The sequence below is a fragment of the Fundulus heteroclitus genome, unplaced genomic scaffold (genome assembly GCF_011125445.2).
Source record: "Fundulus heteroclitus isolate FHET01 unplaced genomic scaffold, MU-UCD_Fhet_4.1 scaffold_58, whole genome shotgun sequence".
Lineage (NCBI taxonomy): Eukaryota > Metazoa > Chordata > Actinopteri > Cyprinodontiformes > Fundulidae > Fundulus > Fundulus heteroclitus.
In genome coordinates, this window is record NW_023397011.1 from 1067457 (window position 1) to 1079289 (window position 11833).

Sequence of the window (11833 nt, forward strand, 5' to 3'; positions counted from 1 at the left end):
GGAACAAGCTGTATAAAGAATCTTTATTCCTCTGGAGTTTGTGCGGCCAATGAGGTACGGTTTTATTGTTTTGCTTGGCTTTATTCATGTAAACCATTATATTCTAATTCGGATTTCTGTTTCCTCTTAGTTCTGACGGCATTTTAAGGGCATTTTCTAAGACATGTAAAGACATGTTGTCCGCAATAATGGTCTGTTGAAACCAAAAGAACGACGTTGAGCCTTGATTAACTCGGGAGGAGTAACAGCCAGAACTCACGCCTGCTTCGGGCTGGAGAAGTGCAGAGAGGAGCGGAGGTTGCAGCTGCTGCAGAGCCGACAACGAGCAGCTCGTTAATGGGTGACGTCGCTCTATAGCATCAGGGAAAGGCCGACTGCACGCAGGAATTAGCCAAACCAGAAGCAGCTGTTGTCCGGGAGTGCAGCGGGCTTAATTTGCCACCAAGTATCACGTTTAAATTAAGTTAAATGTGAAGAGGTGAATTAACCTTGCTAAGCTTTAAGGGACTCAATAAGTGCTTGAAGGGTAACATGCTGCAGTATACATACAAGTCAGGTGTACACATGTTAAAAGTTAAACTCAAGTTAGGAAAAATATATACATTTTGTTTTATCTCATTCAAGGAAGTTGATTCCAGCTAACTTAAGACAGATACGAGTGTTTTTTGTTTGTTGGTTTTATTAAGGGTAACCAAGGTACCGAAAAGGGAAGTTTTGTGATTTGGTTTTACATGGAAATAGTTTCTGTCTTGTAATAGTTGAAAGATTTATTATTCAGATTAAGGTGTTTGTAACTGCACAACTAAGTTGATCTTTAACTAGAGAAATAATTTAAGTTTATGAACACATTTAAAGGGTGTGTGTTTAAATTAGGCTAAATCTACATACTTCTAACGTAAAGATAATTAAGCTAAAGTTAAACAATAAACCCCAAAGGATCTAAACAAAATGGACAATGACATGGCCATGCAGGAAGACTGTGACACTGAAGCTGTGAAGTTGCAACAAGAAGGAAATCATACAGAGGTGACCACAAGTGAAGCTTTTTCAGCAGAAGGCTTTAGGAAAAGTGCAAGACAGAAAAAACTCAATGAAAAGGGTCAAGTGCTGCGTCAAGAAAAGATGAACAGACTTCATTCTCGTTTCAAGCTCAGTTATGACAAATGGAAAACTGCTGCTAAACAAGCCAAAAGAGCTCTTGATGCATCTATAAAAACAAGTTTGCACAGAAGCTGGTTCTTTGTGCACTTCAACAACTTCCCAAAGTTCCAAACAGTCAAGTAGTGCGCATTCAAGCCACTCAAGTAAGCTGTCTGTCAAAAGGCAAGAAGCAGCAGCAGAACTGGCTGCCATGGAAGCAAGCTTCCTGATTGGCTTACAGCAAGATGGAATAGGAAAGTTATTCAGATTGAAGAGGAGTGTGGTTCATTTCCAACATTTAGTAACTTTGTTGACTTTGTCACAAGAGAGGCAAAAATAGCATGTAACCCAGTGACGTCGCTACATGCGCTTAAAGCAAATGCTTCAGAGAAAACAAAGCTCATAAAGGCTAGCAGTGTTGGGGCAAACGCATTTGCAAGCAGCACAGAAGAGAAAACAGAAACAAACAAATGTGTATTCTGTGGGAGATTAAATCACAACATTCAGACATGTCAAAATTTCATGGAAAAGACAATCACTGAAAGAGTGAAGTTTGTAAAATTAAAGGGACTGTGTTTTAGATGTCTCTGCTATGGACATCAATCCAAGAAAAGAGAAGTATCTGCAACACCTGCAAGAAAAAACACCCAATATGTCTACATGAAGAACGAGACAAGGAAGACAAAAAAATAAGGAAGGTGATAAAAGGCAGAGGGAGTATAACGAACTAGAAGAGATTAAAGAAGGCAAATAAATCAAAGAACAAGATCAAGAAACATCAAGTGAGGCAATCTCAAACCGTGTGATCCAAGATGATAAGAGCAAACTTACATCCACAATGATTCCAGTTTGGTTATCCACTGTAAAGGCAGTGGATACTGTTGGACTGAACATTAAATCAGTTAATTCTAATTCCATTGCTTTTTGTCTAACTGTCTACTCAAGGCTTTTTCTCTCCCTCTTCCCCATTTCCCAACAAGATGTTAAAGTGCTCTGTGCTGGATGATCTTCAATATGACCCTGTAAATTAGCCCAATAGTTTAGAGATAACTGAATTCTTCTCAATGTCAGGAAGTGTGAACAACAACAACTCTTAATGCATCACGTGACTTTTGGCACAAATTTAACGCAGCAGGGGTGGCCTTGTTTCGTAGTGGAGCAGAGGCTGTTTTTTGCGAGCGGAGACTATTTTGTACTGGGGGAAAACTTATAAATGATATTTTGAGTGCAGGGTTGGCGGACAGTTTGCAAAACAATTTATATTTGTGTGCAACACCTTTTTTGTGTACAACCTTTTGGCAGGAAACTATCTCCATAACTCTTGCTGCAGCATTTTGGATCAGCTGAAGACTTTGAACTGCATTTCAACCAGTAAACTAATGTTTAAACCAGGGGTGTCAAACGTACGGCCCGCCGAACGATTTAGTCTGGCCCGGTGGCTAAATGCATTATCATTATCATTTCCATCTTACTAATTTTAACTGACACATCAATGTCTTTTCTTATTGTAGCCTCCTTTGCAGCCTTATCTGCCATTTCATTTCCTTTAACTCCCATATGTGCTGGTACCCACAAAAATATGACTGTAATGTCCATCATTTGAATTCTGTGTAATGTTTGCTGGATTTCTATCAAAATATCTGGTCTACTGTTTGAGTGTTTTATCAGTAAACTGATTAGTGATGAAGATGAATCTGAACAAATAATCACTCTCAGAGGTCTTATTTCTTCTACCCATTGCGCTGCAAACAGAATTGCTAGCATTTCTCCTGTGTATACTGATATATTATCACTTGTCCTCTTTCCTACTGTAATATAAAACTCTGGAACAATAAAAGATACTGCTATCTTGTTATCTAAACTTTTTTGATGCATCTGTGTAGATCTGAATGAAACTGTAGTAAATATTAATATATTCCTGTATTGTATTTGAATTTAAAACAAACCCCCTGACCTTATTTCCCTTTCGCAATAGTGTTAGATCTACTTTAGATTCAGGTAGTATCCAAGGTGGTACTGCTGGAAGTGGTACTGTTGGACTGAACATTAAATCAGTTATTTCTAATTCCATTGCTTTTTGTCTGTCTACCCAAAGCTTTTTCTCTCCCTCTTCTCCATTTCCCAACAAGATGTTAAAGTGCTCTGTGCTGGATGATCTTCACTATGACCCTGTAAATTAGCCCAATAGTTTAGAGATAACTGAATTCTTCTCAATGTCGGGAAGTCTGAACAACAACTCTTAATGCATCACGTGACTTTTGGCACAAATTTACCGCAGCGTGGGTGGGATTGTTTCTTAGTCGAGCAGAGGCTGTTTTGTATGTGCAGAGACCATTTTGTACTGAAGGAAAACTTATAAATGATATTTTGAGTGCAAGGTTGGCGGACAGTTTGCAAAACAATTTCTTTTGTGTGAAACACATCTTTTTGTGTGCAAAACAAGTTTTATTTGTGTGCAACACCTTTTCTGTTTACAACCTTTTGGCAGGAAACTATCTCCATAATTCTTGCTGCAGCATTTTGGATCAGCTGAAGACTTTGAACTGCATTTCAACCAGTAAACTAATGTTTAAACCAGGGGTGTCAAACGTACGGCCCGCCGAACGATTTGATCCGGCCCGGTGGCCAAATGCAATATCATTATTCAACGGCTGTATCTCCTTGCTGCATCAACCGATCTGCACCTGATTTCACTGCCGAACGGGTTCGTGTGAATTGCCCGGTGGACGTGCACGTAAAATGCGTGACAGCTTCTGCGGAGGCTGGCGGCAGGCGGTGCGCGTACCCCAGCGGTGCTTGGCTGCGAGGGCCGCTCATCGCCGCTTGCGGCTTTAATTATTATTATTTTTATTCTGCCCCCCTAAAGAGGGGCCTTTTTGGGGGCTTTATCATATTCAAAAACTCACCAAACTTTGCAGATGCATGGTGACTGTTTAAAAATTTTGTATTTTAAGGTCGTCACAAAAATCTAAAGAAAAATGCCTCAACGGCGCCACCTAGAAATTTTCAAAGGACCCTTTGCTATTCACTTACTTCATCGTAGATTAATGAAATTTTGTACAGTTGTAGATCTAAGCAAGACGCTCAGAATTTACAATTAACGTCATAGTGCAAATATCACAGGAAGTCGGCCATTTTAGATTGAAGGTCGTAATTTTACCTCATTTTTGACGTTTACAGCATTGGTATTTGATCGAACTCGTCCTAGGGATTTCGAGCGAGCGGCTTGAAACTCGGTCAGTCTGATCATCAGGCATGGCCAATTAAAAGTTATCAAAACGGTGAGTTTTTGAGCATGGTGAAGGGGCGTTAGCAGGGGTCAAAGTTCACCTACTCGCCACAAAACAGAAAACTGTTATATCTCCTACACAGAAACACACAGAGGCACCAAACTTTCTGTAATTGATCATCATCGGGTCTTTTACAATATCCAATGGTCAAATGATGACATCACTTAGGCCACGCCCCCTGACAATAGGAAAAACTGTTATATCTCCTACACAGAAACACACAGAGGCACCAAACTTTCTGTGATTGATCATCATCGGGTTTTCTACAGTATCCAATGGTCAAATGATGACATCACTTAGGCCACGCCCCCTGACAACAGGAAAAAACTGTTTTATCTCCTACACAGAAACACACAGAGGCACCAAACTTGATTGATCATCATCGGGTCTTCTACAATATCCAATGGTCAAATGATGACATCACTTAGGCCACGCCCCCTGACAACAGGAAAAACTGTTATATCTCCTACACAGAAACACACAGAGGCACCAAACTTTCTGTGATTGATCATCATCGGGTCTTCTACAATATCCAATGGACAAATGATGACATCACTTAGGCCACGCCCCCTGACAACAGGAAAAACTGCTATATCTCCTACACAGAAACACACAGAGGCACCAAACTTTCTGTGATTGATCATCATTGGGTCTTCTACAATATCCAATGGTCAAATGATGACATCACTTAGGCCACGCCCCCTGACAACAGGAAAAACTGCTATATCTCCTACACAGAAACACACAGAGGCACCAAACTTTCTGTGATTGATCATCATCGGGTCTTCTACAATATCCATTGGTCAAATGATGACATCACTTAGGCCACGCCCCCTGACAACAGGAAGTGTCATGTTTTATTGTTAGCAGTCGCTATGTTACCCCTCTGAGCTAATCAACATGAAACTGTGTCCACAGACATGTTGCTGTGTTGTGGATTCCAGGCCCAACTGGATTCCATGTAGCAGTGCGGCATGGTGGCGTGGCGAAGTCACCTGAAACGCCGCTGCCATATGTCAAGGGAAAATCGTACGAAACGACGCCTTCGGCCGTACAGCCGCAATGATTTTGAATACCGTACGTACGGATTTACACATACAATCTGTATGTATGTGTTCGTTACGAGGTAGTGTACGTACGCGCGCAATAAAAGCTCCAGCATTTCGCCCGCTTGGTCCAAGTCGGCGTTTCGTACGGGCGTGCCGCCTTCCGTGCACCATGTGATGGCGCTCTCTTCTAGATTTAGCGTATCGGGGGGTGTCGGAGGGGGGGGCGCGTACGAAAGGAAGGATAGCCGTACGTTACAATGGATTAGACCTCCCAGGATAGCGCCACCAACGTGTCGGAAAGTGCACTGCACGAACGCAACTACGGAGGGGTGGGGAAGCTTCTGCTATTGGCCGAGACCGTGGCTTATTTAATTAGGGGCGTTTTTTAGGGGCCAAGGTGTACATAAGGAGGGAGGCTGTACAGAACTATTTCCATTGCTTTACAATGGAAGGTGTACAGAAGGAGGGAGGCTGTCCGGAACTGGTCCCATTGCTTTACAATGGCTTATTAGCCCACCCAGCATAGCGCCACCAACGTGTCGGAAAGAGCACTGCACCAACCAACTACGGGCGGGAAGGGAAAAGTGGGGAAGCTTCTGCTATTGGCCGAGACCGTGGCTTAATTAATTATGCGTGTTTTTTAGGGGCCAAGGCGTACATAAGGAGGGAGGCTGTACAGAACTGGTTCCATTGCTTTACAATGGAAGGTGTACAGAAGGAGGGAGGCTGTCCGGAACTGGTTCCATTGCTTTACAATGGCTTATTGGCCCACCCAGCATAGCGCCACCAACGTGTCGGAAAGAGCACTGCACGAACCAACTACGGGCGGGAAGGGAAAAGTGGGGAAGCTTCTGCTATTGGCCGAGACCGTGGCTTAATTAATTATGCGTGTTTTTTAGGGGCCAAGGCGTACATAAGGAGGGAGGCTGTACAGAACTGGTTCCATTGCTTTACAATGGAAGGTGTACAGAAGGAGGGAGGCTGTCCGGAACTGGTCCCATTGCTTTACAATGGCTTATTAGCCCACCCAGCATAGCGCCACCAACGTGTCGGAAAGAGCACTGCACGAACCAACTACGGGCGGGAAGGGAAAAGTGGGGAAGCTTCTGCTATTGGCCGAGACCGTGGCTTAATTAATTATGCGTGTTTTTTAGGGGCCAAGGCGTACATAAGGAGGGAGGCTGTACAGAACTGGTTCCATTGCTTTACAATGGAAGGTGTACAGAAGGAGGGATGGTGTACAGGCCTGTCCAAATATCAATAGCACCAATGGTGGTGGGGAATGGTACTGCAGCATATGGCCAAGAGTGGAAATCTGGGCCCGTTTTGTTTCTGGAGCTATGCCACCAGCCAAGCAATATTTGATTTTTGATAATTGAGGCCTTTGCAGCTCATGGATTTGGACCAAACTTATAAATGCTCATTTCCTGGAAGTGCTCTACAACATGCCACTAACCACATCTTCTTATCTCATTGCTAAAAGGAAGTAGCTATAGGAAGGGGATACAGGTATGAGCTCTTACCTGTTGGTAGATGCCTCAAAGGGGCTCCTGTATGCCGAGTTTGAGCTGGAACAGACAAACCGTGTGTGAGCTGTGTGCCATCAAAGGTTGCAAATTTTCACCTTTTGACCCCCACTGTGTCCACGTGGAACCACCCAGGGAGTTCAAAATCACAGGTTCTGCTCCTCATAGGGTCACCTACAAAATATGTTAAAATCAGCCTCCTGTGAAAAAAACAACAAAAGCTGTTTGCCCCAAAAAATTCAGCCAACTTCCTAAGGGTTCAAGACAGTATTTGAGTCTCAAAAGCTGAGGAAGAAAGGTTTATTTATGCGCAGTGATACCAAACTTTAGATATGAGTTCTAGCTCACCCCTCAACCGCCGTCTGTGATTTTTGTGCCTCTGGGTGCTTGCGTCTAAGAATGGCAACCGTTTGAAGTATGAAAAAGAGATGCACAAAACACAGAGAAGCAGTGTGTTTTGTGCCACTGTTCAGCATAGGAGCATCGTAGCCTCACAAACTTGGTACCAAACGAAAGAGTACATAGAGACGATCGAAACAAGCCCACTTGAGCCCATGTAGCATTTTCCTTTGTCTCCCAGCAGCTTGTTTTTTCACCTTGCTTAGGAGGCTCAATGGGGCCTCCTATAAACCAGTGTTCTGGGCCACTGTTTAGCAAAACAGCATCGTAGCCTCACAAACTTGGTACCAAACGAAAGAGTAAATAGAGACGATCGAAACAAGCCCACTTGAGCCCATGTAGCTTTTTCCTTTGTCTCCCAACAGCTGGGTTTTTCACCTTGCTTAGGAGGCTCAATGGGGCCTCCTAGAAAGCAGTGTTCTGTGCCACTGTTTAGCAAAGCAGCATCGTAGCCTCACAAACTTGGTACCAAATGAAAGAGTAAATAGAGACGATCGAAACAAGCCCACTTGAGCCCATGTAGCTTTTTCCTTTGTCTCCCACCAGCTTGTTTTTTCACCTTGCTTAGGAGGCCTCAATGGGGCCTCCTAGAAACCAGTGTTAAGTGCCACTGTTTAGCAAAGCAGCATCGTAGCCTCACAAACTTGGTACCAAACGAAAGAGTACATAGAGACGATCGAAACAAGCCCATTGGAGCCCATCTAGCTCTATATTTTGTCTTCCAGCAGCTGGGTTTTTGACCTTAATGAGGCCTTAATCAGGGCCTCCTAAAAAGAAGTGTACCAAACTTGGTACTGTCATGGTTTTCAGATGACGAGCCCACATGCAGATATGATCGGGAAGCAAAGCACAGTTTTAAAATGTTTATTTAGGAAACAGGCAGCTATAACGGACGGGACTATGGACAACTCGGCAGGGTCAGAACGTCACGGCTGGAGAGACTGCAAAGAGAAGAAGAGTAAGTGACTCTGAAAGGTGAACCAGGAGAACTACTAGAAGCTGCACTGCTTACCATAAAGCTGGGCAGAAGTGGGTGACAGATGGATTGACCAGAGTGAGGGAAGAACCAGCAGGATCCAGAAGCACCAAAAACTGTGACAAAAACAGGGAGATCCAAAATTAGTCAAAGTTCAAAAACAAAAAAACTCACCAGCAGGTTTGCAGGAGTTGGGTCAGAGGCCACGTCGTACCACCACTGCTTAAGGCTCTGGCGTCTTCCATCTGTCAGCGCTCTGCTTAAGAAGCCAGAGGAAGCCGCCTGCAACGAGCTGCAGGTGTGGGCCACACCCCCTCAGCCAACTAGGCACACCTGAGGAGTAGAGTTAGAGCAGGACAACACAGAGGGCCAAGGTGTACAGAAGGAGGGAGGCTGTACAGGCAACATGGAAGTACAAAACGGTTCTCTGCCCCCTATATATAGGGGCTAAGGGGTGTAGCAGAGTGGATAACAACACTGCCTTCCACCCAGAGGAGCAGGGTTCAAATCCCACCTCAGCCATCATATTCTCATATACAACATTAAAGTAAATAAACAATTTAGACTTGAAATTTTTTTCTAATTTCTTAATAGGGCTCTGGAAGGGAAATTTGGAAACAGATTTAATAATAATTTTAACATTATCTTTTAAAAAGTGGCGTTTTTTTTTCGATCCTAGATGTACATAACACGGTAGCAGACGTACATATAAATTGTACATAACACGGTAGGTTACGGGCTGAAGGTGGGACTCATTGGAAATCAAGCTCCACTGTTGTGTCTGAAACTGCACTACACGACCACAACTACCGGGGGAGGGGAACAGCTTTTGCTATTGGCTGAGAGCGTGGCCTATGTAATTATGTGGGTTAAGGAGGGGTCAAGGTGTACAGAAGGAGGGAGGCTGTACAGGCAACATGGAAGTACAAAACGGCTCTCTGCCCCTTATATATAGGGGCTAAGGGGTGTAGCAGAGTGGATAACAACATTGCCTTCCACCCAGAGGAGCAGGGTTCAAATCCCACCTCAGCCATCATATTCTCATATACAACATTAAAGTAAATAAACAATTTAGACTTGAAATTTTTTTCTAATTTCTTAATAGGGCTCTGGAAGGGAAATTTGGAAACAGATTTAATAATAATTTTAACATTATCTTTTAAAAAGTGGCGTTTTTTTTTCGATCCTAGATGTACATAACACGGTAGCAGACGTACATATAAATTGTACATAACACGGTAGGTTACGGGCTGAAGGTGGGACTCATTGGAAATCAAGCTCCACTGTTGTGTCTGAAACTGCACTACACGACCACAACTACCGGGGGAGGGGAACAGCTTTTGCTATTGGCTGAGAGCGTGGCCTATGTAATTATGTGGGTTAAGGAGGGGTCAAGGTGTACAGAAGGAGGGAGGCTGTACAGGCAACATGGAAGTACAAAACGGCTCTCTGCCCCTTATATATAGGGGCTAAGGGGTGTAGCAGAGTGGATAACAACATTGCCTTCCACCCAGAGGAGCAGGGCTCGAATCTCACCTCGGCCATCATATTTTCATTTACATTAAAGCAAATAAACATCTTGTACTTTGAAATATTTTTCTAATTTCTTAATAGGACTCTGGAAGGGAAATTTGGAAACAGATTTAATAATAATTTGAACATTATCTTTTAAAAAGTGGCGTTTTTTTTTTCGGTTCTAGATGTACATAATGCGGTAGCTGACGTACATCTAAAGTGTACATAACGGCGTAGCTGCCGTACATATAAAGTGTACATATCGCAGTAGGTTATTTTTAATAAATATAAACTGTAACCTGCTCTACCAAACATTTAGAGATGTTGCCTGATGTATGTCAGAGCTCCAGCAGGGGGGGTCATCGTTCCAGCACTCTAACCCAGAGAGAGGCACTCTTCCTGGGGAGAGGTGTGTGACTGAGACCCCCCCAAGCCTGGAGGTGGAATTTTTAAATGTGTCAAAATGTCTGTGAGTAGTGGTAAGAGCTTAACTTAGCTTATCACTCATTTATTTCCTACAGTTTTCTTAAAACAGCGCAGGTTTTGTGGATGAGATGCTGCCAAAACCTGGCCCCGGGGCAAAGATCGGTCAGCATCTCACTGGAATGAGCTCCAGCAGGGGGGGTCATCGTTCCAGCACTCTAGCCCAGAGAGAGGCACTCTTCCTGGGGAGAGGTGTGTGACTGAGACCCCCCCAAGCCTGGAGGTGGAATTTTTAAATATGTGTCAAAATGTCTGTGAGTAGTGGTAAGAGCTTAACTTAGCTTATCACTCATTTATTTCCTACAGTTTTCTCAAAACAGCGCAGGTTTTGTGGGTGAGATGATTCCAAAACCTGGCCCCGGGGCAAAGATCGGTCAGCATCTCACTGGAATGAGCTCCAGCAGGGGGGGTCATCGTTCCAGCACTCTAGCCCAGAGAGAGGCACTCTTCCTGGGGAGAGGTGTGTGACTGAGACCCCCCCAAGCCTGGAGGTGGAATTTTTAAATATGTGTCAAAATGTCTGTGAGTAGTGGTAAGAGCTTAACTTAGCTTATCACTCATTTATTTCCTACAGTTTTCTCAAAACAGCGTAGGTTTTGTGGATGAGATGCTTCCAAAACCTGGCCCCGGGGCAAAGATCGGTCAGCATCTCACTGGAATGAGCTCCAGCAGGGGGGGTCATCGTTCCAGCACTCTAGCCCAGCGAGAGGCACTCTTCCTGGGGAGAGGTCTGTGACTGAGACCCCCCCAAGCCTGGAGGTGGAATTTTTAAATATGTGTCAAAATGTCTGTGAGTAGTGGTAAGAGCTTAACTTAGCTTATCACTCATTTATTTCCTACAGTTTTCTCAAAACAGCGCAGGTTTTGTGGATGAGATGCTGCCAAAACCTGGCCCCGGGGCAAAGATCGGTCAGCATCTCACTGGAATGAGCTCCAGCAGGGGGGGTCATCGTTCCAGCACTCTAGCCCAGCGAGAGGCACTCTTCCTGGGGAGAGGTCTGTGACTGAGACCCCCCCAAGCCTGGAGGTGGAATTTTTAAATATGTGTCAAAATGTCTGTGAGTAGTGGTAAGAGCTTAACTTAGCTTATCACTCATTTATTTCCTACAGTTTTCTCAAAACAGCGCAGGTTTTGTGGATGAGATGCTGCCAAAACCTGGCCCCGGGGCAAAGATCGGTCAGCATCTCACTGGAATGAGCTCCAGCAGGGGGGGTCATCGTTCCAGCACTCTAGCCCAGAGAGAGGCACTCTTCCTGGGGAGAGGTCTGTGACTGAGACCCCCCCAAGCCTGGAGGTGGAATTTTTAAATATGTGTCAAAATGTCTGTGAGTAGTGGTAAGAGCTTAACTTAGCTTATCACTCATTTATTTCCTACAGTTTTCTCAAAACAGCGCAGGTTTTGTGGATGAGATGCTTCCAAAACCTGGCCCCGGGGCAAAGATCGGTCAGCATCT

The 11833-nt window shown here is 44.1% G+C and overlaps 1 long non-coding RNA gene across 1 annotated transcript; it reads left to right on the top strand.

The window, feature by feature from the left end:
* The first annotated feature begins 596 nt into the window (after positions 1-596).
* On the top strand, positions 597-1830 carry LOC118561197. The gene is made up of 2 exons (XR_004929860.1): positions 597-979; positions 1027-1830. It is a non-coding gene; the product is annotated as an uncharacterized LOC118561197 (long non-coding RNA).
* The last annotated feature ends 10003 nt before the right edge of the window (positions 1831-11833 follow it).